This window comes from Cavia porcellus, unplaced genomic scaffold, assembly GCF_034190915.1.
Source record: "Cavia porcellus strain 051 isolate PalLab524CR breed Dunkin Hartley unplaced genomic scaffold, mCavPor4.1 scaffold_2, whole genome shotgun sequence".
Classification (NCBI taxonomy): Eukaryota; Metazoa; Chordata; class Mammalia; order Rodentia; family Caviidae; genus Cavia; species Cavia porcellus.
The window spans coordinates 41182026-41208023 of NW_026947485.1; the positions used below are offsets into that span (position 1 = coordinate 41182026).

A 25998-nucleotide genomic window follows, 5' to 3' on the forward strand; every position below is an offset into this window, starting at 1 on the left:
AAAAAAAAACAGGGATCCAACAAAAATGTCACATGAAGACTATTTACAAAGATAATAGAAGGAAATTTTTCAAACATAGGAAAAGAATTTGATATATAAATAAGTGAGATATACAGAACCCCCAATTAACATAACAAATAAACCTTTACCCAGACATATAATAATTAGCATACCAGAAATTCAGCACAAGAATAGAATACTAAAAGCTGTCAGAGAAAAGAAACAGATCACCTATGAAGGAAAGTCTACCAGAATCACAGCAGACTTCTCAACACAAACCCTCAAGTCAAGAAGAGCTTGAAGTGAAGTATTTCCGGTCCTGAAAGAAATCGACTTTCAACCCAGATTGATGTACCATGCAAAAATATCTTTCAAAATTGATGGAGAAATAAGATACTTCCATGACAAAAAAACAACTAAATAAATTCATGATCACCAAACCAACACTACATAGACACTGAAAGACACTCTAGAAAGATACAAAGGTAACTACAATCCCAAGAACAACAGTAAAAGCAAACCACTAAGCAGAGAAAACAATCAAACAGAAAAAATAGAAAATCAACAACAGAAAGAAGATGACAGTGATGTCAGTACATATCAGCTATATCCATCAATGTAAATGGTCTCAATTCAGCAATAAAAAGAAACAGACTCACAGAGCGGATTAAGAAATAAAATCCAACAATATGCTGTGTACAAGAAGCACCTTTAACTTGAAAGGAAATTCATAGACTAGAGGTCAAAGGATGAAAAACAATACATCATGCAACAGGAACCCAGAAAAAATCAGGGGTAGTTATTCTGCTTGCAGACAATGTAAACTTCAAACCAAGGATGATCAAAGAGATAAAGAAGGTCACTATATACTTGTTAGGGGAAAACTTGATGAAGAAGAGATTACAATCATAAGTAAGTATGCACCAAAATGGGAGCACCCAACTATGTAAGACAAATCTCAGTAGACATAAAAATAAAATAAGCAGCAATACAGTTGTAATGGCTGACCTTAACATCTCATAGTCACAAAAAGAAAGATCAACCAAACAAGAAATCAGCAAAGAAATAACAGAATTGAATCAAACTTGTGAATAAATGGACCTAGTAGATGTGTGTACTGAGTGTTCCACCCAACAACATCAGAATACACATTCTTAAAGAAAAAATTAAACATTATAAACAATTGAACAAAAATGCAAATACAAATTACTAGAACCTATAGGACACAATGAAAGCAGTCCTCAGAGAGATATTTATAGCACTAAAATCCCACATCAGGAAAATGGAATGAACATAAAACATAATGCTGATACACCTCAATCTTCTAGGAAAAAAAGAGCAAGTCAAGCTCAAAGCCCAAAGAAGAGAGGAAATTATAAAACTCAGAGCAGAAATTAATGCAATCGAAACAAAGAAAACAATACAAAGAATTAATGAATCAAAGAGTTGGTTCTTTGAAAGAATAAATAAAATTGATAAACTCCTAGCCAAACTTATCAAAAAGAAGAAAAACCCCTAAATTCCACACAATAAGAAATAAAAAAAGAGAAATCACTACAGATCCTGTGGTGATACAGAAGATCATCAATAGCTACTTCAAAAACCTTTATTTTCATCATTTTGATAACACAAAATAAATGAACAGATTCCTAGAATTATATGAATTACCAAAGTTAATTCAGAAGACATAAAACTGCTAAATAACTCAGTTTCAGTTAATGGAATTGAAAATGTAATTAGACCCTTATCAACAAAGAAAAGCCCAGGTCCTGATGGATTCACTGCGGAATTCTACAAGATATTTAGGGAAAGCTTAATGACAATACTTCTCAAACTCTTCAAGGACAGTGAAAGGGACCCAAGACTCTTTAACTCATTCCAGGAAACAAGGATTACCCTAATACCAAAACCAGAGAAAGACCCAGCCAAAAAAGAAAATTACAGGCCAATCTCTCTAATGAACACATATACAAAAATCCTCAATAAAATACTAGCTAATAGAACGCAGCAAGTCATCAAGAAGATTATGTACCATGATCAAGTGGGATTCATCCCAGAAATGCAAGGGTGGTTCAACATATGCACGTCAATCAAAGTCATACACCATATCAACAGTGCCAAGGACAAGAATCACATGATCATCTCAATAGATACAGACAAGCTTTTGATAAAGTTCAACACTCATTCACGATAAAAATAACTCATAGAAAATTGAAATAATTGATCTTTACCTCAATCTGATAAAAGCCATATATGATAAGCCAACAACCAACATCTTACTAAATGGACCAAAACTGAAACCTTTTACTCTAAAATCAGGAACAAGACAAGGATGTCCACTATCACCACTCCTATTCAATATAGTTCTGGAAACACCAACCAGAACAATTAGACAAGAGAGAGAAATAAAAGGAGTAAGGATAGGAAAGGATGAAGTTAAATTATCATTATTTGCAAGTGATACGATACTCTACATAATAGACCCCCAAAAACTCTATTGAAAAACACCTAGATGTAATAACCAAATTGTAATGTAGCTGGATGTAAGGTCAGCACTCAAAAATCAATAACACTCTTGTATACAAACAGCAAACTCACTGAAAGAGAAACAAGGGAAGCCACACCACTCACTACAGCATCCAAAAAAATGCAATACTTAAGAGTCAGTCTAACAAAGGAAGTAAAAACTTATATTACTCTGAAAAAAGAAATTGAAGAGGTTTTCAGAAAATGGACATTCCCTGTTCATGGATAAGAAGAACAAACATTGTGAAAATGGCCATTATTCCCAAAATTGTTACCCAGATTTAAAGCAATTCCAATCAAAGTACCATTTGCATACCTCAAAGATCTAGAGAAATCATCCCTAAAACTCATCTGAAACCAGAAGAGACCTAGAATAACAAAGGTAATTCTGAGCAACAAAGGTAAGGCAGGAGGCATCACAATCCCCGACTTGAAATTATATTACAAAGCTACTGCAATAAAATCAGCATGGTACTGTAATAAAAACAGACCCAAAGATCAATGGAATATATTAGAAGATACAGCCACAACTCTAAAACACACTCAGCCACCTCAGTTTTGACAAAGGGGCCAAACATATTCACTGGAAGAAAGATAACCTCTTTAATAGGTGGTGCTGGAAAAGGTGACTTTCCATATGCTGAAAACTAAAACTAGACCCAAGTCTATCACTATGCACTAAACTAATGTCAAAATGGATCAAAGATTAAATTATGTTAAAATGGATCAAATAGTAAAACAGAAACACTAAATCTGCAGGAAGAAAAAGTAGGTAAAAATCTTGACAACATAGGGGTAGGCAGAGAATTCATGAAAAAAAAATCAAGTTGCATGGGAAATACTTCCCAAAATCAACAATTGGGATCTCATCTTATTAAAATTTTTTGCATGTCAAAGTACATCACCCAACAGAGTGAAAAGAAAATCCACAAATTGGAAAAAAACCTTAGTCAACCGTTCCTCTGACAAAGGATTCCTATTTGGAACATATAAAGAATTGAAAACAAGGAGGTTCCAAAAATTCAAGGACCCAATCCAAAAATGGGCATCTGAGAAGAGTATGCACTTCTCTAATGAAGAAATACAAATGGCAAATAAATATATGAAAAAATGTTCAACATCAACGATCATTTGAGAAATGCAAATTAAAATCACATCGAGATTCCATCTCACCCCATAAAGAATGGCCAAAATCAAGAAATCAACCAATAACAAATACTGGAGGGGCTGTGTGGATAAATGAACTCTTCTCCACTGTTGCTGGGGGTGTAGGCAGGTGTGACCACTGTGGCAATCAGTGTGGAGATTTCTCAAAAAACTAGGATTAGAGATTCCATTTGACCCACCTATCCCACTTCTAAGCATTTTCCCAGAAGAATTGAAAACATCATACCACAATGATATATGTGCACTCATGTTTGTAGCAACATAATTTGTAATAGCCAACTCTTGGAAACAACCCAAGTGCCCATCAATTGAGGAATGGATAAAAAAGATGTGGTATTTTTATACAATGGAGTACTACTCAGCTATAAAGAAAGATTCCATTGAGACTTTTATAAGTAAATGGATGTGACTTGAGACCATAATCATAAGTGAAATAAATCAAGCTTACATGTGTAATACTGTATTGTCTCCCTAGTATAACAAACTGAAAAAGTAGATATGATCCCAAATCTACAATAAATACTGTGTAAAGTTAAGAAACTGCTCAAAGAGAAAAAGTAACTTGGATGGGGAAAGGAGGAAAAAAGGAAAAGGAAAAAAAATGTAAATTTGTGTGTATATATACATAAGATACATATATATATATATATACACACATATATATACACATAAGATAGCTAAAATGACCATATTATTAATTATATTAGTTCTTGGAAAATAACGGTTAATACTCATATGGTTAGATCAATTTTTCATGTCTATATCTGTTAATATAAGCAACCCTTCTGGAAGTAATAGTATGTACTATTACAACTATTGTCAAATTCCTCTCATCTTGTTTTGTAAACCTGTACTGTTATTGTTTTGAGTTTATTTTTGTTATTGTTTGTTCATCTCTTTTACTTTTTTGAACTAGATATTTCGCTCATTTCCTAAGCCCTCCTGAAGTGGCGTTTCTCTGTTCTTAGACTTAAAAGAAACATTTTAGCCCAACCCAACCCTGTTCTTGCCTGTCTGCACCACCACCTTACAAGGAGCCACTTCCCTTCCGGGGCACCAGGCTTGTCACTCTTTTATAGACCATTCAATTCTTTCCTCATGAAGCCTATGGAGAGCCTCTGCCTATTACTTAACAAGTTCTTTCCTTCTCCAACCCTTTTCTTGCTGACTTACCCCAACCTTCAAATGATGCTTAAATGTCATTTTCAAGAAGCATCCTCCCTGACCAGGCTTGGCTCACCCTACTGGGCTTGGTCTCATGTTAAAAGCAGCCCTACAGCTTCTCTCCTCTTTAATGGTTATGGTATTTATTACTTGTTTTCTCTATGAGGCTGTAGAAAAGCTAAATGAAGATAGGTTTCCCCACTCCTTCATCCTCAGGACTGAATTCCCCAGGCCTAAAATGATGCCTGAGGGCCACTCAATAAATGCATAAATGACTGTGATTGATTGACATAATTATTTATGGCATATCTATGTGTTGATTTTCTACACATTTAAATTTCTCAAACTATTCACCTCCTGTAGACCTCAGTCAAAGTACCTTGTTAAAAACTCAGGCCCAATAGACTTTAGATCAAATTTGTATGATCTGTTTAACCTGGAACCATCCAATTTGTCACTGTCAAATAAATTGAAAAATTTAATTAGCAAATTCTTCTATATATGGATATTCTATCTTTTCTTAGTAATAATTTGGCTGCTGCATGGTGTTTGACTTGACTGTGTGTGTGTGTGTGTGTGTGTGTGTGTGTGTGTGTGCGTTAGAGAGAGAATATATATATATATATATATATATATATATATATAGAGAGAGAGAGAGAGAGAGAGAGAGAGAGAGAGAGAGAGAGAGTTTAGATAGCAGTAACATTTTCACTTTTGTTGAAGTTGGGGAATATAGTTTATAGTCATCAGGTTTTAAAAATAAGACAACAATGAAGTAGCAAAGGGACTTTTAAATACTACCATCTGAGACTCTACAGGAGAACAGGAGCACAATGATGAGCTCTAATATTAGAACTAACATACATAAATCTCCAGATCTATAAGATTATTTGAAGTAAAACTAATATTTGAAGAGCTGGATTTAAAATTATTTTTTGTAAGTGATTCAAAAGCAAAATCTAGGTTCTAAATAGTTTTAAAATAAAACTGTGAATTATTTTAAAATCTATGTCTTATAAAATATATAAGATTGATTGAAAGCCAAGAAACTCATAAAATAAATATAACATTATACATTAAACAGAGTTTATTTCCAAAGCATTTTCACAAGATAAAATTCAAATTGGACTGATTCCACACACCATTCACTGATCTGGTATAGACTTTGTGCTTTATATTAAGAAATTATTAAGCCTTTTCAACTCTTGGTTTCTCTATCTGGAACAAGGGATATAATAATTACCTATCTTACACAGATATTGGTGGACTAAATGACATCAGCTTTCCCTGGAGATGAAAAAGACCTCCTTAATAGCCTTGTGACTTCTGCAGCCTGTCTTCAACACATAGTCTTTGAAAAGTTTTCCAGATCATTTTATCCCTTTGTCTCAAATCCCTAAGTGGCTGCTTACCTTATTTTGGTCAGTAAAGGACACCAGACCCTCCCTAATCTGGACTCTGCAGCCTACTTAGCGTCCCTCCTATTCTTTCTGCTCCATCTGTTCCAGCCATCCTGGCCTCTTTGGTGCTCCTCGGACACAGGATGCTCCTGCTGTGGGTCTTTGGGCTCCTCTCTCACTTGCTCCAGGTCTTTGTTCAGAGGGCATCTTCTCAGAGACGTCCAGCATAGTACTCTGCCCCCACCTTCATCCTCTTCTGTACGGTCTTTCCCCATCATTTCCAATTGGCTGTGTTTTTATTGTTTCATTCAACTAAAGTGTCTGGTTCATAAGAGTAAGAATCATTGTTTAATCCATTGATTCATTTCAAGTACCTAGAACATTTATCTAATGAGTAGCTTTCCATGTGTATTTGTTGAGAAAATTAATTTTGAATGGAGCAATACAGTATAACTCTCACATACCCTAGACATTGAAAACACATTGCCCAGTTTTGTCGTGTAATCAGAGAAAGAGATTTTGCTCTGCTTTTAAAAAATATACATTAGAAGGTGTGAGAAGAGAAAATTAAAAGAAGAGAGGAGGGAGAAGAGGAAAGAGAATGAGAAAGAAGAGAGAAAGTAGAAGGCACAAAAATTAGGAAAGAAGTTAAAAATAACCCCAAAACCCCTTGACCACTGCTCTGCTTGTTCCTTGATGCCCAGTGCAGAGTAAACATTGTAACATGAGAGATTAATTTATTGATTGATTGGTTGATTGATTGGTACTGGAGATTGAGCTCACAACCTCGCACTTGCCAGGCAGGCGCTGTGCCACTGAGCTATATCCCTGGCCTTTAATGTGATTTAGATCAGAGTAGACAAGCTTTTCTGTAAAGGACCAGATGAGGACTACTTTAGACTTTGTGACCCTTTGGTCTTAATGTCAGCTACTCAACTCTGCCATCAGTCAAGTAAGCGTGGCTGTTGTCTTAATTACTTTCTTGTTGCTGGGACAAAATAACGGACACCAACTCACAAGTTAAAGGAGGAGAGCTTTGTTTTAGCTCACAGTTTGTAGAGGTTTCAATCCATAGTAGGCTGGCTCCAAGGCTGGCTGACATAGCAGAGGGGCATCTCAGAGCAGAAAAGGTCATGGCAGAACAGGCAGGAGGCTTTTCCCTTTTAGCTCATCTAGGCCATAAGCCTATTGGTGACACACACACCCAGGATGGGCCTTCCCATTATCCATACCCAGAACTATACTAAATCTATCAGTGAATTAATCCAGTATCACACACCCATGTTCCAACCACCTCCAAAAGCCACACCTATGAATACATGAGGCTTTGGAGGGCAGCTAGATATAAGCTATCACAGCTGTCAAGGAGGAAGGAAATTCCACCATTCACAAGAAAATTGATGGATCTGAAGATTGCCATTTTAAGCAACATAAACTCGACTCAGACAAATGTTGGATATTCTCCTTAATATGTGCAATCTAAAATAGATGACAGTATGGTAGAAGGAAGATTATTATTATACTAAAGGAAGGGAATTAGAGGGAGGTGTGGAATATCACTGTAACAGGGTATATCTGAGTAAAATATATTTATTATACACTTTGCAATACCTCCCCAGATGTGAAATTAGAGTGGAAGGGTAGGGAAAAGGGGAGATGGGGGGTGAAAGCTGCATTTTAGTAAACTTTTTTTTATTTTAGCAGAAATATGTTTCACAAGCTGTAACTTGCTAACCCCTGGTATAATGTGTATATTATTACTAAATGTTATGCAGTATATAAGAGTATAGAATAGGATTTAAAGAAATCTAGTGTATTATTTATGGGCTGTTTATAATAAAAACTTACACCAAACTAGGATAACAGTAGACCTTCATTAAACTGATACCCTGTATTGCTCTCACCATCTTGTTTTGACTGACTTTCCTCTATTCTGTTTTGCTTGATAGTACCAAGTTCAAAAGTATAGGCAATAACTGTGAAGACAATAAGATTCACTATAACGCCCATTCTGGTTGACTATTATCTTTTTTTTTTTTGAAGTCCTATAATGTCTTCTATGTTTTGGTCTTATTGGTTTTGTTCTTTACTGTTTTGTTCAATTTTATTATAACTGATGATATAGGCAGTTCTTTTTAAGGTAGCAAGAGGCATTATGGTAACCATTGTTGATCACTTTGTACTTTGTTTTTACATTATTATGTCTATCCTTTTGATTTGACTGACTCTGTTCTGTTATGTCACATTTGGTTTTACTCTCTTCAAAAAAAAAAAGTAATAAGAACAGTGGAAGTAATAAAACCCAAAATGTGTAATTGTCATTGTACAAAAGAGAGGAAAACAAAGTGCTCTAAAGGACATAACTTCATGTATATTTAAGTGTATAAGATAGGTAACCATATTACTGAGTTTTATTGGATCATTGAACAGAACTGCTTGCAGTCTCACTGTTTGAATGTCCACTCTATGTGCTTTAATTTTGTAACTTGAACAACTATTTCTAAGATGACAATATGTAATCTATTAACTAATGATTTCCTACTGTTTATGTTTTCTGAAATTCTGTATAACTTGTACCCTTTTTCTGTTTTTTTTTTCTTTTTCTCAAATTAAATTTTTAAAAAATCTGATAAACAGTATTTACTAAAAATAAAAAGAAGAACATAAAGTTTAAATTTCAGGATATAGCTTTTAAGGAGTTTAAGACAGGAATATTGCTTTTGTGTTTATCATGGTACTATTAGTTCTGCTTTGTTTAATAGGACAAGAAAGAATTATATATTCATATTTTGATTTGTCAGCTTAAAAAGTTTAAATTCCAAAAGTCAGAAAGCTGTCTATGAAAATTAAATTATAATCCATTACAAAATTGAATAATAAAATCACCAATAGTGGTTAACATATCAAACTTTATATCCCCTGCATCTTAGACTCTATGTGGCTCCTTTACATTTCAGGTAAGAAAGAAGAAAGAAACTAAACATATTCTAATTTGTAAATTGTATCATTATTTAAAAAGAAAATTAAAGATAATCCATAAATTAGTTGAACTAACAAGTTTATAAGACCCTTAGTTACTAAGACAATCATACAAATTTATAAATTTCTTACAATAATAAAAGGCAACGTTTTTATTTAATTACTCTGTGCCAGGTGGTTTGCATGTAAACTCACTCTCACAATTACTTTCTGAAGTACAACTGGTATTATTCTCATTTAAAATTTAAGAATACTTGGGACAGAATAACTAAAGAGCTGATCCACAATGCACAGCTACTAAGTAAGAAAATCAAGATGAGCTAATTCCAGGACTGGTGACATTACTTCTTTTTTTATATAAGAACTAATCCATTAAAAATATCATAGAAATAATACTTTCCTTAAAATGAACTGAAATTATATGGTCATTAAGAATAAGTGTCAGAAAAATACATAAAAGCATTATGGAGAATATATAAACATTACTGAGAGATTGAAGAGTTTTGAATAATTAGTGAGATAATATTATGCTTATTTAAACTCATATATTGGATGTTTCAATATTACAAAGTTTTCTAGTTTCACCAATAAATTTGTAAATTCAATGAAAATTTAAGTGGCTGCCAGCTGGTTATGATGTGTATATGAAAGACTTGGCAGATTCTGTAACACATATGGAAACCTAAAATTACAAAAATAGATAATTTTGAAACAAAGTAAACAAGAGGAAAAACCAGGACTTGCTTTTATATTGATTTATCTTTAAAGGCTTCTGTGCATGACACAGTGCTCAGTTCTTTTCTTTATTGCTAGGACAAAATATCTGACACCCACAACCTAAGGAGCAGAGTTTTATTTTGATTTGTACTTGTAGAGGTTTCAGTTCACAGCTGTTTGGCTCCAGTGCAGGGCACCATGGCAGAGGAGAAACTGCAGAGAAAGATCAAGGAGGAAGAGAGAAAGAATTACCCTTCCCGGCCACACCGCCAGCCACCCACTCCTCAATCACACTTTACCTCTCAACACCATATTCAGCTAATCCACTGATGACTACCACACCCCCATGATTCAATCACCTCTCCAAAGCTCCACCTATGAGTGCATGAGACTCTGGAAGAACATAGAGATGCAAACTGTCACAGATCTGTGGGGTGGACACCAGCCTCCGGCCAGGTGTTAGGACCCACAAAAGGAGCAAGAGACACAATAGCGGTGTGGCAGGGATCTGAGATGACCAGTTGTTTGGGGGCAACTAGAGGCCATGAGGCAGCTAAGGTCCAGGTATTTATTAATCATTTTGGAAAATGGCAGCTGGATGTACTAAAAAAGCAGCCAGGCAGACAAAACTTGTCTTGTTGTACAGAGGAAACAAGCCATTCTGTGAAAGGGATGGAAAAGCCAGATTTAGGTTATGGTTAACACATAACCTGCTTTGTAGACATTTCTGGGAAAGAACTTTCCTCTGGAGTCATGCAAGCCTCAGCACAGATGTAGTCTCATACCTTCTTTCATGAAGGCATGTACACGGCCTCAGCCAGACTTGTTAAATAAACTGAAAGCCATCATAGAGAAGTCACCTCCACACAGCCTGCATTGCTCGCAAGTAAGCACAATCACACCTGGGTCTGGGAAGAGCGAAGTGGCGTTCTCCACACAAACTGTAACGTAGATGGGAGTTTGATATTAGTGTTGGAACTGACAAATTAAGTAGAACAGTATAGATGGTGTGAGAGATTACTCAGTCACCTGGGGGACCTTGACATATAGAGTTTGGATCGCCAATCCATGCAGAAAGCATAGGGTATTCATTAACATTTAAAAACATACCTTACATCATTTATAAAAAAATTTAAAGATTTACAGACTGAATGTGCAAAAAGATTTAATAACTATGTAGAAAATGCAGTGATAGGATAGATATGAAGATATCTTTATGATAGTGAAATAAGAGAAAATTAATGGATTAACTACATGAAGTTGTAATCTCCTATCTGACTGAAGACCCAAAACAGAAGTAAAACTTGATCACCTAGTGGTAGCAGGCATTGCATATACAGTAAACTAATGTTCTGCACAGGTTATTGAGAAAAAAAGTAAATAACCAAATAGAAAAACAGGCAAAGAGTATGTCTGGGACACACATGCAAGAGAATGGTCAGAGAGCCAGGGCAGATGTGGAGACTCAGTCTAACTAGAGAGTAATCAGGATAATATGAATTGATGGAAAACTGAGATGTCGTTTTACTTTCATCTAATTGGAAAAAGGCTGATAATCCAGGTGTCAATGAGTAGGTGAGAAAGCAGATGAGAATGAAAAGTGGTAAAACTACTTGGAGAGTAATCTGGTAAATACTAGTAAAGTTTAAAGTGCATTCATCAAAAAAAACCTAGTAATTGTTCTCTTGATAAATGCTGCAGAGGTATATTTGTGTATGTATATAAAATTTTCTTCCAAAATACTATTAAAACTAAAGAAGAATGTTTAAATCAAGCAGTGCAGAAATGAACAAGTTCTGTACCATGTATAGCATAGAATATTCTAGAAATTAAATTAACTACATATATATTGCTTATAGAGCAAGTATTTCCTAAGCATGTACTAAATGAAAGGCAGTTATTTATGTGCTCAGGATACATTACTGAATCAGACAAAAAAGAATCTCACTCTTGCATTCCTTTGGGGAGAGGAAGTGGGTAGTAAACAAAATGAACTAATAAACTTTATAGATTGTTGAAACCTGATTATATATAATGCAACAGATGAATCAATAGTGATAGATTTTGAAGTTGTACAATTTAGTTGAAGAATGATTTTAAGAAATACAAGAAAATTCTAAATTAATACTATTCTATGATATTCACAGCAAGTACTGTATCAGGTAAATGTAGTAAATACTTTGGGGTAATACATAAGGCTTGATCATTATATGTTATATACAAGTCTGGATATAACCAGACCACAAACTACTCCTTAAACGTGTATATTATGTGTCAATTACAAATAAGCCCAGATAGGAACTATGGCTGAATATTCCACCACATTCATGACATAGTGGCTTTCTCTGAGAGAAGAAGAGAGAAGAAACTGGGACTTGGAAAATATACATTATTTCATTTTTAACTTTTTAAAATAAGAAAATGCGAAGCAAATATAAAAACATTATTTGTGAATTTTGGGTGGCAAGTGCATAAGTACTACTGTGTATTGTTTTGTACTTTCTTGCCTTAAAAAATTGAATAAGAATTGTGTGTGAAGCACTTAGTACAGATGCTGCCTGATCCACTGGAAATGGTCAGTAAATCTTGACTTGACTGTTCTGCTCTCATCATTGCTAAGACTGTCTTATTTAATTCTGTCCCTGTAGCATCCTTATATAGCCTGCAGCCTGCCTGACTCTATCTCTGGCTGGACTTTGACATGGAAAGATTTGGAGTTTTGAGCCAAACTTTGTTACTTAAATTAAATTCCATGGAGATTGCCTGATTTTCACTGAAACTCCAGTGAGTACCTACTGAGATACACTGTATGCATAATTTACGTAAATTGCAAGTAGAAGATTTATTTTAATTACTTTTAATATCTAAATTGTGTTGGAACTTTTAAATAGACTGCATTTGAAATCCCATGCGGTGAGGTAAATGAGTCTTTCCAAGCTTGATTGCTCCAGGGCAAGGTGTACAAGCCATGGAGATTGATAGGCCTTTCGTTTGTAGTTTCCAGGCTGGTGGAAAGGGAGAGTGGGCTGCTGGAGATGATGGGGAATGGAAAATCTCCAGCTCAGGAGCCTGCTTCTGCTTGAGCTGTGTGTGTGTGTGTGTGTGTGTGTGTGTGTGTGTGCATGTGCCAGACTGTGCCTGCATCAGGGATGGCGCCCCTGAGGTGGGGCTTGTCAGAATATAGTTAAGGAGTCCCTGAAGCAGCAACTTCCTCTCAAACATTCTTCTGTGCAGCTGTTGGCTCTGCAGAGCTCTGAGTTTTCCTTTCCTACAGGTGTGCCCACATGCTCAGAGAGTCACTGTGCTGCTGAGGGGTCCCTTCTTCTGCTTGTCTCTTCTTTCATAGCAAGGGACTGGCCAAGGCTTGAGGGAGGTTTTCAAACTTTTACACAGTTCATGTGAAAAGAGGAAAGAAAAATGGAGGCTGTCTTTGATATTCTTGTATTTCCTTCAAAACAACTGTGCCCTTTATCTCTTGCAACCCCTTGACTCCTGCTGTTCTGGAAGTTCTCTGCCTTACTATGCCTGTGGCTGTCTACCCCCCTTCAGGTGACTCTATCTGCAAAGACTTTTATTTTTGAAATAATTTCTATTTTCTTTCATTCCCACAACTTAGTCACCCACTGCACCTCTCCTTTTATCTCAGTCAAAACCATTACCCCTCTGTGCTTCTGCACCTGCTATTTCTCTGCTTTTCCGTTTAAACAGAACCTGCTTCCTTTCTCTCTACTCACTTGGTCTTTTGCAAACAAAATCGTGTTGCCATCTCTAACTTACCCTGTAGCCAAGCAGGCTTCCTTGCCTTTGCTTTGGAAGCTTTGCTAGTGTCACCTCTCATATATTGCATTGTAATCAGCTGTGGATACACCTGTCTTCCTCTTCACTGCTATAGAGTGTGTTTTATTAATTTCTAGTCTGATGGAGCACTGACTCAATGAGTGAATGAAAGGAAATTTCCACTTTGTTAATACTGGCAAGACAAGGAATGATTTTGGACTGCTGAGACGCTGGTTTGGGGAACTCCATATGTGACGTATTTCAGCCTTGACTGCCTAAGTTTCTAGTGCCTACTGTATATAGTTTATGGAGCCCACATGATACAGGCACGATATGGAAAGTAAAATGAAACCTTGCAGATGCCTCATTCCCACAGATTCAACGTAGCCCTAAAATGTGCCTATCCTGGACCGTTTATCTATGTCCATTTTGTTCTGCCGCTTTCAAGATTGACTTGGATTCAGGAAACTGCAGAACAGCCACTTAGCAATTTTCTCCTCAAGGTCATTCACCCCCCTCCTCACCTGAACAGAGACATGCTAAGTACAATAATTTATAAGAACTACTTCCTTTTATTATTAAACAGCATGAAATTCACTGATTGAATATTTGTGCCATTCCTCAAATATGAATCGAACAACTATTGTTAAGCAGTGAAACACCTATGCTAAGCAGGGGATGTAAAGTTTGATGTGTTATCTACCGTTAGTGATTTTATTGCATTTCACAGGTTATAGAATAGATTATTATTTAAATTTTATAGATAACTTTCTTACTTTGGGAATTTGCACTTTTTAAACTGACAAGTCAAAATATGAATATATACTTCTGTGGGTAAATAAACTATTTAAATGTTTTTAAGTGCTTTTGATGAGTTCATTCAAAGTTTGTCTTATTTTATTATAATGAGATGAAATAATGATTTTTTAAAAATTTGACATATATTCTATATCAGAGAAAATAATGTCTGGAGTAGACTATCTTGCAATCAAATTCATAGGCTAGATTTTCTTTTGTGCTGTTAAAAAAAACTTCATTTTTGTTATAAAAGCTTCTTGCTTGGACCCATTGCTGCAAAACACCCTCTTTCCCCATTTTTCTGTAAATCAATCAGGTGAATTGAATACTTATTTATAAGAGATGCATGAATTTACTTTGTATGTCAGATTAACATAATTGTATTTTATTTTTTATTTGATTCTGGAAAATTCCCTGTTTATTTATGCTTGTTTTCCATGTTCTCTTTCCCATGCAGTGTGTTTAGATATTCCATTGCTTTGAAAAATATGCATTTTGATTTTTCTTCCTGAGGAAAGGATGCGGGCTCCAAAACAGGGAGGCTGAGTGAGCTTGCAGAGGACTTCAGAGCCAGAGGCCCAACACCACTGTTGATTTTTTCATTTTTGGGTCAGCAAACTGAATTTTACCACTCAGAGCTGATTTAGAAGCTCCTAGTACAGCCATCAGTGCCCCTTATTTACATTATTAATTTAGATAAATTGCTTTTTTTAAAAAGGACCAGAAGTAATTTACAGCATAGGTATCTTCTGCGTGACTAGAAATCTGTCAGTGGCAGTCTGAATGCCTTGATTTTACTCATATAGTGCTTGGAACAGTGTTCGTGCTTAAGGAAAAATGAAAAATACTTTGCAGTTTCACAGTGGTAACCTGGTAGATGCAGTGGTTCCTTGAATGTTGATCCGGAATGGTGCTTGTGACTTCAGAGTAAAAGGTTTTTCTCAGCTGTGTCTGGGCTGGGCGTGGGAAGTCCTTCCTGCAGGGCAGCCCTGAGAATAAGCCTCCTAGATTACTAAATGTATGGTGTGTAAAACCTGATGAACCCCCTCTGCTGCACTCTGAGGCATCACCTGTGCTGCCCGTGAGTCATTCTCAGCCAGTGACTAAGCATGACAGGGAAGCCAAGGCCATCGGTTCCTGAGAGATCCGGGACTCACCATTGGCCTGGCCAACCTGTGTTAGACTTGCCCTGCAGTCTCCAACACTGCTGTCCACCCTCCACTCGCTTCCTGCCTTCTCCATCCCAACTGTCTCTTTCTTCCCTTAAGATTCGACCAGCATTTGGGACTCCAGGTTCTCCCAGCCACTGCTGACTCCCTCTGCCTGTCACTTCCAAGGGAGCCTCTCAGTGGTTAGTCTACTAGAACTGCTACACCAGTACCATACATTAGGTGGCTTTAACAACAAAAATGTGTCTTTCGCAGTCCTGGAGACCAAAAGTCTCACATGGAGGTGTTGTCAGGATGGCTTTTCCTGAGGTCTCTTTCCTTTACTTGTAGCTGGTTGCCTTCTTCCTCTGTCTTCTCTTGGCCTTCCCTCTGTGTCGGTGTCTGTCTAGATTTTTTTTTTTTCTTGTAGGACTAGGGATAATATCCTATTGTCCTTATTTAAATTAGAGATCCTTAGAAACTCCTCTAAATACCCCATCAAAATGCTGTCTGAGTTTCTGGAGGATGGGACTTTTGGGGAGGCATAATGTATTCCCTAAAAGCTTCCTTCCTTCCTTCCTTCCTTCCTTCCTTCCTTCCTTCCTTCCTTCCTTCCTTCCTCCCTCCCTCCCTCCCTCCCTTCCTCCCTCCCTCCCTTCCTTCCTTCCTTCCTTCCTTCCTCCCTCCCTCCTTTTGTCTCTCTTCTTTCTTTCTTTCTTTCTTTCTGTCTGTCTGTCTGTCTGTCTGTCTGTCTGTCTGTCTGTCTGTCTTTCTTTCTTTCTTTTCTTTTTTTCTCTCTCCCTTCTCTCCCTTTCTCTCTCTCTCTTTCTCCTTCTCCTTCTCTCCCTCTCTCCTTCTCTCTCTCTCTTCCTCTCATTCTCTCTTCCTCTTATTCCTTCCTGTCCTGGTGATTAAAACCTTTCATAGTGAACAATCCATTTTTTATTTTGTGGCAGGGTCTTGCTTAATTGGTAAATTATTCAGCCTGGGCTCACACTTGCAGTTCCACTGTCTTATCCTCCTAGAGTACTGGTATCATACATGTTTCCTCCATGCCAAGTTTTCTTTCATGGTTAGTCTTGTATATCTACCTTTGCTTTTTGCAGAATAGGAGCCAACACATTCAACTTCTCTGGTCTGATTGAATTCAGAGTGAAACCTGAGAGCTCTCTTTGACCTTCCAACTTTTTTGATGGATTACCAAAGGCTTTAGCTCTAATTTGGAATTTCAGACATCATACTTGCTTTTACTATTATGATGTAATAAATTTTTCTATGGTTCTCATAATTATACGAACTTATTAGCCAGTACCATTAATTTTAGTGATTAAGATGGGCATAGTCATCAGTTTGTTAGGCTCAAAGCAGGAAGATTAAAACACATTTTCCAATAACATAATAATATCCTTCGGGATAAAGGAGCCACATAGAGTCTAAGATGCAGGGGATATAAAGTTTGATATGTTAACCACTATTGGTGATTTTATTATTCTATTTTGTAATAGATTATAATTTAATTTTCATAGACAGCTTTCTGACTTTTGGAATTTAAATTTTTTAAGCTGACAAATCAAAATATGAATATATACTTCTATGGGTACATAAACTAAACATTTAAATATTTTAAATTTCTTGGATAAGTTCATTCAAAGTTTGTCCTATTTTATTATAATGTAATATAGTACATTAAGATGAAATAATGATTTGTTTAAGACCTTGAATGTATTCTATATCAAGGAAAATAATTTTTATTCCTGGACTGAACCACCTTTCCACTAAATTTACATCACAGATTTTTCTTAAGGCTAAATTTAAAAAAATACTCACTTTCCTTATATAAACTTCCTTTGACCTGTTGTTGCAATTATTCTTTTCCCTATTTCTTATAAATCACACGTACTGTGGCCATCTGACCTAATGTCTTATGCTTTTCTCTGTTGGCATAAGGTATATATGAAACCTCTACTCCGCATAACTAGATTATCAGTTTCCAGGCACGTGTTCCCATGCTGTTTGAATGCTAAGGGAAAAAGAAAAAGACCATAAGTTACGGTTCTTGTCAATGGCTCCCTTAACGCCAGAAATCATGAGCAGCAAAATTTGAGGCTCAACTGACAGAAACAACTTTTAGCATGCAAATCAAATGCAATTTATGATAAAATTAATGCTACATATATACTACTGTACTAGTTATTTTGCATCTGGTTATTAGTCATAAGAGGTAAACGTGTTGCATATGTAACTGTGATTCGCATTTCTTTTATACTGTCAAATCATGTTTTCAGTTTTTCTTCTCTTCATTTCCTCAAATTCCAGATATATTAAAAGTGTCAGAGTTGGCAGTTTTTGCTGATACTATATGTAATACTTTATATACTGTTTATAACATACATACACACACACACACACACACACACACACACACCACACCTCTGGCATTCAGCATCTGACTAGCTATGGTTCTTTGTCATTCTTATTTTCTGCAGTGTTGAGGTATCTTCTACTTTGTGCTCTGGTTTTGCGTTCTCCCCGGTGTGCCTCTCTGTCCTCTCATTTACAAGGTCCTTGTGGCCCCTGCTTTTTTCTCCCTTCTATCCATTTAGGAAGGCATGAAACAGCAAAGCCTGAGGCCAGAGTCCTGGGCTGGTGAGCTGGTGATGGTCATACTTCGGGATAAAGGAGCCACATAGTCTAAGATGCTAGCCCGTTAGGGTTATGGTTAATGTGGGGAAAGGACACAGAGAGAAGGACCAGCACTGTACACTGTACACTGTACAATTTGGGTAGAGAAGAAGGAATGGGGGAGGTGAGTCTCAGGAAAGAGGCCTGATTTGTCTTGGTGACAGTCACTTGGACATTCCCTGAGCATCCGGTCTGCTGGGATTTCATCAAGTCCTGGGAGCAGACTCTTAAAGATTTATTTATTCACCCAAGCAAAAATTTGTTTTCTCTGCAATCCATAGACTTTGGTCCAGCCTCAGAGATTCATGAGCTCCTGGATATGGATGATTTTAGGTAGGAGTAATGTTTTTTTTCTAGAGAAAAGATCTTTGCCTTTAGAAAAGGGTACTATGACTCAAAATTTGATGAAAAATCATGTCAGTAATATGCAAAATAATTATTTATGGTCACTTTTGAGATGATGATGTGGGAAGCATAGGTTTGGATATATGGACACTGAGGAAAGCTGAGAGATGAGCAGCATTCCATCTCTCTCTTTGATTGCTTATCCTCTTGTGTGTCTACTGTAAAGTAAAAGCAGAGAAAACTACAAGAAAAAGTAAATGTGAGTCATTAAATAGAATCAGGGAAGAAGATTAAGATGACTATAAAACCCGCTTACTTGCTTAGGCTAGACCACAAATTTGGCTTAATCTAAAAGGGAAACCTGGGTAGTAAAAAATTCCATAGAGTACCTCCCCCCTCCCGCCAAAAAAAAAAAAAAAAGAAGAAGAAGAAAAGGACAGAACATTTGCTTTGGGAGACTTTTGTTCTTGTTATTAAAACCAGACTGATTCTCTACCAAGAATCTTTATGAGGGAAACATTGCAATAACCTAACAACCCTCCATACCATGGACCCATGGTCAAATTCCACAAAACTGACATAATTATTGACCAAATGAAACTAAATAGCAACTTTCTACATAGTGATTTAATAAAAAAAAGTGCTGTAAAGGTCAGTACTATGGAGGTCCAGGTGTCCAGTTGTCCGCTGCCTTTGCTTGCAAAGTGGGCAGTAGAGTTTTGGGTCAGTCTCAGTCAAGTCTCAATTCCTTCTAGCAGGAATGCAGATTGTAGTGATGCAGATTGGGTAGTTATGAGTTTGCATTGCATGTTACAAGATGCATATGCTGGAGAAAGATAGTCATCTAAGGAAACTGAGGTGTCTTTGTTAGGATATGTGCCTGGACAGGTGATCACTTCTGAGAAGAGGGGATCCAAAAGAGACTTACCTACTAGTTGTGTCATAAACCAATTCCTTAACTTCTCCATGCCTCGATTCTCTAATACAGACATTAGATGTAGGTATTAGAACTGCGCTTATATCAAGCGAGTGAAATAAAATGTAGAACACTAGACAGCTGATAGTTGTTATTTACTATTTAATTTATTACAAATACCAATTGCACATAACTTAGCACAGGTACTCATAAAAATTTTACACAGTTTAGTAATCTTTGTGGTGGTTGATAAATATAAAAAATAAATATAGTAAACACAGAGCAAACGAGTAGTTTGTAACTAAATGCTCAAATGACTGGGACAAGTAGCGGAGGTAGTATGAAGAAAGAAATGTTTGTCACATTTTTAAGGAATGCTTTGTGGAAGGTACACTGAGGAAAGGGAGGGCTGGAGCCCAGGGAGCAGAAAGCAGAGACCCACCTGACAGCATAACAATGTCGAGGAGACCACTTAGCTACCTTTAGTTTAAAGGACCCTCTAGGCCTGAGCAATAATGGAGAGAGATTAAGAAATTGACAAATTCCTGTCCTACCACAGTAGAAGCTTGTCAACAGCCATAGCATTGACTTATTTTTCACACTCTGAGGATTCTGATGCTGACTCTGGTGCTAAAGCTTCCTGGTGGACAGGGAGCTGTCCCTGCCCTTTGAGGAGCATGGTGTTTAGGAGAGAGGCAGCCTTGTGAATAAGCACTGACCCCACACAGTAAAGACATGGGCAGTGAGACCTGTAGGTGACTGTTTCAAGTGACTAAGGGCAGCTGTTGGGAAAGTAGTCACAAGCCAGGCAACCAAGCCAATTAGTCGTTTGGTTAATTTAGGCAAAAACACAGGCTTGAGTAAACATTTCACTAAATTAACTGGTTGATTGAGTGAATCAGCATGATCAAGGGTTTGCTGGCATCCTGCAGACACAGTTTTAACAGTGCAAATATCATTATTGCCCCTTGTCTTTGACATGGTTCTATGAAATGGTGCTGGCAATTTGGGCTGCTGGAAAGAAGAGTTTAACCAACCATGTTTTGTCTTTCTCCCACACAGTAGAAAGAGAATTATTATTATTTTATGTAAAATCACTCATAGTGTAAAATCCAACTCTGAAAATAATTCCAAATATTTCCAACATCGACATAACTTTTATGATTTAAAAAGATATGCTTTAAATCTCTTTTTGAAGGCTCATCTTTTCCTGACTGTTCACTGTCAACCAATTTAACCTGAAATGGCTTAGTTTATGACTGTCACCACTTTCCTAGCTTTTAAAAATATCTGCTTTTAAAGCTCTACAGATAGATTTTTTTTCCTACACCCACCCTAACCAAGCACTTTTTACAATGACTTGAGTGAAAGTTCAGAGTTTTATGGGTTTTCCTATAGTAGTTCTATTTTAAGGAAAGAAATCGGGATGTTTAGTTCTTTTCTCTTCCAAAAAAATACATTTTTTTCTCCATGATCCACTCTGAGAAATGTTCAAGGTTGTTTGAGGGCTAGAGCGAGCACACTTTTGCTTTTATCCCTGAGAGTTTGCTCCAGTAAAAACACTGGATCTGTGGAAGGTCAGGGATGTATCTCTCTGTGACATAAGACTGTATGACCTATTTGTATTCTAACCCTGCAGACTCCAGGTGTGAGCTTAAGTCAACAATTATAAAATTTACCATTTACACCTGAGTCTGGGAAGGAAAGGAGAAAGAGCTGGGAGAGTAAGAGTTAAATGAGGTTGATTATACAGTGGAATAGTTGCATTTTCTCATATTTATTTCAGGGACCATGTACCTGCAGTAGGTTCAGATTATGAGGGCTATAATATGGTCTGTTGCCTCGCTGTCCTGGTAATTGTATGATCTATTTGGGTCATAAATTCAAATGTCTGTAGAGGTTGGATCGGGTTATATAAATGTATCACACTCAGCCAGCTTTGGTGCAACAAGGAGCAGTACTGCCAGTGGCAAACTGGAGAATTTCCATGCATTTGTGCAGGACAATGAAGGCTTTTCTGCAGGCTGAATTTGGCCACTGAACATTACCAGTTTGCAACTTTTGAATTAAAGTACATAGAAGAAAATATTTTTATATGTAGCTGATGAGATGTGTGAATTAATTATGCAGTGGCACTCCTGTGTAGCTTTTCTTCTGTGTCCATCTCCAAGTTGATTAATTAGATGAGGAAACTGGAAAGCAACATTCCATCTTGGAGACTCAGAATTTTCATTCTCTCAGAAAACGATTCCATTAGACCATGGCAATGAATCTTCTCAGCTTTAGGTTTTGTGGTACATCTTCCAGACAGCATAATTTGTGATGCACTGTTAGTGCTTATGGGGAAATAATTGAATAGATTAAAAGAAATGTGTTTACACATGTGATTTTAGCTTTTGTTATTAATGGCCTATTCTTTTAAATATATGTGTCTAGAATTTATATGAAAGTAGATTGTTCTATTTGTCTATAGTCTTATAATTCTGGTAACATATGCTTAGGTCTTATTTTGCTGGTCATATATTTAGGCATGATTGTACATGGTGTTTTTCATAGTCAAAAAATGCTATGATTATATACTTGGGTGTTAAATACAGAAAAATTCTATTTCTCAGGACTAAATTCTGATTCTAACTTTTATGACTTACACAATGTAGAATAAAAGATTTAATCTCTTGAATTTTGTTTCTTTGTCTGTTATATAAAGTTTTATAAAGCTTAAAAGACACAATACTGGTAAAATGACCTGATCAGTATGTGACACATAACAATTACTCAATAAATGTTCCAATATTTACATTATAATTATAATTAATATTATTATCAGACATATAGGCCTTCAAATCTGATATAAGAACCATGGAGATTAGAGATTCTCAAGAATGATATAAGCCTTAGAGTACAAGAATATCGAGAAAGATAATAATAATAAGCATTTAAGAATTTTGCAACAAAATCACCAACAGAGTGAAAAGAAAACCCATAGAATGGGGAAGAACTTTAGCCACCTGGTCCTCGGACAAAAGACTTATGTCTAGAACATATAAAGAACTGAAAAACACCAAGCCCCGAAATTCAAAGACCAAGTCCAAAAATGGGCATCTGGGATGAACATGCACTTTTCAGATGAAGAATCACAAATGGCAAATAAATAAATGAAGAAATGTTCAACACTACTGGTCATTCAAAAAATGTAAATTAAAACAACACTGAGATTCCATTTCACTCCAAAAAGAATGATTGCCATCAAGAAATCAACTGATAACAAATGTTGGTGAGGCTGTGGGGAAAAAGGAATGCTTCTCTACAGTTGGTGAGAATGTAGACTGGTACAATCACTGTGGAAATCTGTGTGAAGAGTCCTCAAAAAACTAGGATTGGAAGTCCCATTCACTCCAGCTATTCCCTTTCTGGATATTTGCCAAAAAACCTGAAAACATCATGCCACATCAATGTATGTGCACCCATGTTTATAGCAGCACAATCTGTAATAGCTAAAGCTTGGAAACAACCCACATGCCCCTCAACTGCAGGATGGATAAAAAGGATATGGTATTTTTATACAATCCAGTATTAGTCAGTTATGAATAAGGATAAACTTGAGGCTTTTATAGGTAAATGGAGGCAACCTGAGAACATACTTTACGTGAAATAAATCAAAATCACCTGCATAAATATCATATTGTTCCCATAGTGTGAAAAAAAAAACCTGAAAGAGTAATAAGATCCCAAATATACAATAGATATTGTGACAATTAAAAGGAAAGAAAGTTCTCAAATGGAAAAAACAACTGGGATAGAGAAAAGGAGAAAAGAACAGGAAAAAGATTATATGTAAGTAAGTATACAGATATATGTTTGCATGTATGTATGTGTATATATGTATATATATATATATATATATATATGCGATAGCTAACTATACTACTACTAATCTCTGTTAGTTTATCAAAACAAACAGTTTGTGCTTTCATTTGTTTATTGCTTGATCATTTTATGCCTAGACTGTGTAACCTGAACAATTACTTATAACAACATTTAGTATATTAACTAGTGTTAATTTTCTACATTTTTTGAAATTCTGTATCATTTTTATCCTTTTTTTTGCTTTGCTTCTTAAAATAAAAAAAGAATTTTACAACAAAGGAGTAAAGATGAAGAAAGAGACTATTGCTATATAATCTAGGAAAGCATGATAGTCAATTCTATAGATTAGCATAATTGGAAGTTGGCATCGAAAAATGTTTTTTTATAGTATTTGGATGGGGAAGATATTGAAAATTAAGTCAAAAGATAAGTAAAAGACCAGGAGGAAAAAGTTATGACACATATACAAATGGAATATTATTGTGTATAAATATATACAGTATATTATATTTTGATTTAAAACAATATCCAATTGGTAAGAATATAAAAAATAGGAGCAGAAAGTTGACACCTGACAAATTCCTTACTGTGTGTTATGGCTTGTATTTAGATATCCCCCAAAGCCTCATGCAGTCATAGGTGGGACTTTTGAGAGCTGGACCCAGGATATGTGCTGTGGGATCAAATTTATGATGCTGAGATTGATTAATGGTGTGATGCTAGGATTTGACTGCCCCACCCTGGGTGAGAATGCTACCTGCCATAAGCGTGGGTAACCTGGATAAGGTATAAGAGACAGAAAGAGGATGTTACTGGCAGCTTGTTGCTTGTCTTCTGCTGCTTCCTGCCTTCTCTGCGAAGACCTTCTGCTATGCCATGTGCCTTAGAGCCAGCTGACTATGGGCTGAAATCTCTATCTAGAAGTTGTGAGCCAAAATATAGCTTCCTTCCTCCAAGTATTTTGTCTCAGCTATGACAAAAGTAAATAAGAGGCTGTGTTATAAAATATATAATTCAAATACTATACCACAGTGGCAAGTTTCTTAGGGGAGGGACAGTGTAATCTCCAGGAAATTTCTAGAGACCCACTGATTAAGGATAGCTCAAATGGCCTTTGAGAGAAGTTTTAGATAAAAGCTCTTCTCGCCAGATTGTATAGCAAAAGATATTTCCCAATTCAGCCTTTGACAGAAACAAAACAACAGCAACCTAAAGCAAAATCAAAATTTAAAAATAGAAAACTCTTCTTTACCTTGTGGAAAAGAAAAACCACAAGCTCTTTCTCTCATCCTCAACTCTGGAGACCATCCAGATTGGGAAAAGTGGAGTTCTGAGAAGGGAATGGATAATTTGAAGGCCAAACAACCTTTTGTATTCTCTTAAGTTTGCTACATTCATGCATAGTTAAAGATTTGGGCTATTTATCTCTGGTGGGAATTAAGATTGCTATTGATTTTTTTAAGTAGCTCAAATTGAGGAAGTAAACATACCTTTTCAAAGAGTGTCAATTTAAGGAGCATTGTCAGAAAGATGGTAGGCACGGTCTTCTCCAGTGGTGAACTGTGCAGCTTGGGTCTCCCACAGATTGTGTCCTGGGTGGTGATGCGTGGGCAGAACACTGTCATCCAAAATGCTGCTATTGGCTGGTCAACATCTGATGTAAGGCAGTTGTGCATGGCAGGTTGTAGGGCAGATATCCCGAGGGAAACAGTGATGTACAAGGAGAGGGAGCGCCAAAGAGGAAAACACCAAAGCTGTTGAGGGATATCTGCGTGGGTTATTGTTTCTGGGAATTCATGGAATCAGCAAGGATCCCATTGGGAATTAACTGGAACTATGAAAAAAACACCAGGCCATAAAATAGGCCTTAAGTCTACAGGTACAATAAAAGGAGTAATAAAGTAATAGGCTTCCTTGTTGGAGATGACAGCACTGCAGGGTAAATTATGGAGAAAGGAGAGCAATTTGAATCTTAGTTTTCTTTGATTTCTTCTTTCCCAGCAAAGCAAATAATCTTTACATTGGGAAAGAGAGGAAAAGTAATGTAAATAATGTGAGCAAGTAATAAATCTGTAAGATGGATGAGAGAATTAACAGAAGCTCTAGCCACTGGTGCTGTAGGTTCAGCTGTGGAACTTCCCAGGCGCAATAGACATGTTAAGATTGGGCTCTGGAAGTGAGAATTTGTTCTGCGAGAATTTTTGGTGCTTAAGAGGAATCTGAAGATGGACACTTGTCCAGATAGAAACTGAAAAAGCCTTCAAAGAGTTCTGTAAACTTTGAACAATACTAATGTTAGGATGGTTTGTGGTGATTTAGGAAATAGGTTAATGATTTTTAATAAGGAAAATCTAACAATACCTGCAAGGCTTGATCTAAATAACTGGAGAATGTTTACATTAAAAAGTTATTCTACTAAAAGGCACATTGCTGTTAGTTTTCCTCAAAAATATCTCTCTCACGTGGAATATACTTACCTCATCATACTTGACACTTTCAGAAGTAGTCAGGA

At 36.3% G+C, this 25998-nt stretch overlaps 1 protein-coding gene across 4 annotated transcripts in view; it reads left to right on the forward strand.

Moving 5' to 3' along the window:
• Grm8 (glutamate metabotropic receptor 8) overlaps nucleotides 1–25998 on the forward strand; it is a 783619-nt gene that overhangs the window by 197751 nt on the left and 559870 nt on the right. The window lies entirely within an intron of this gene.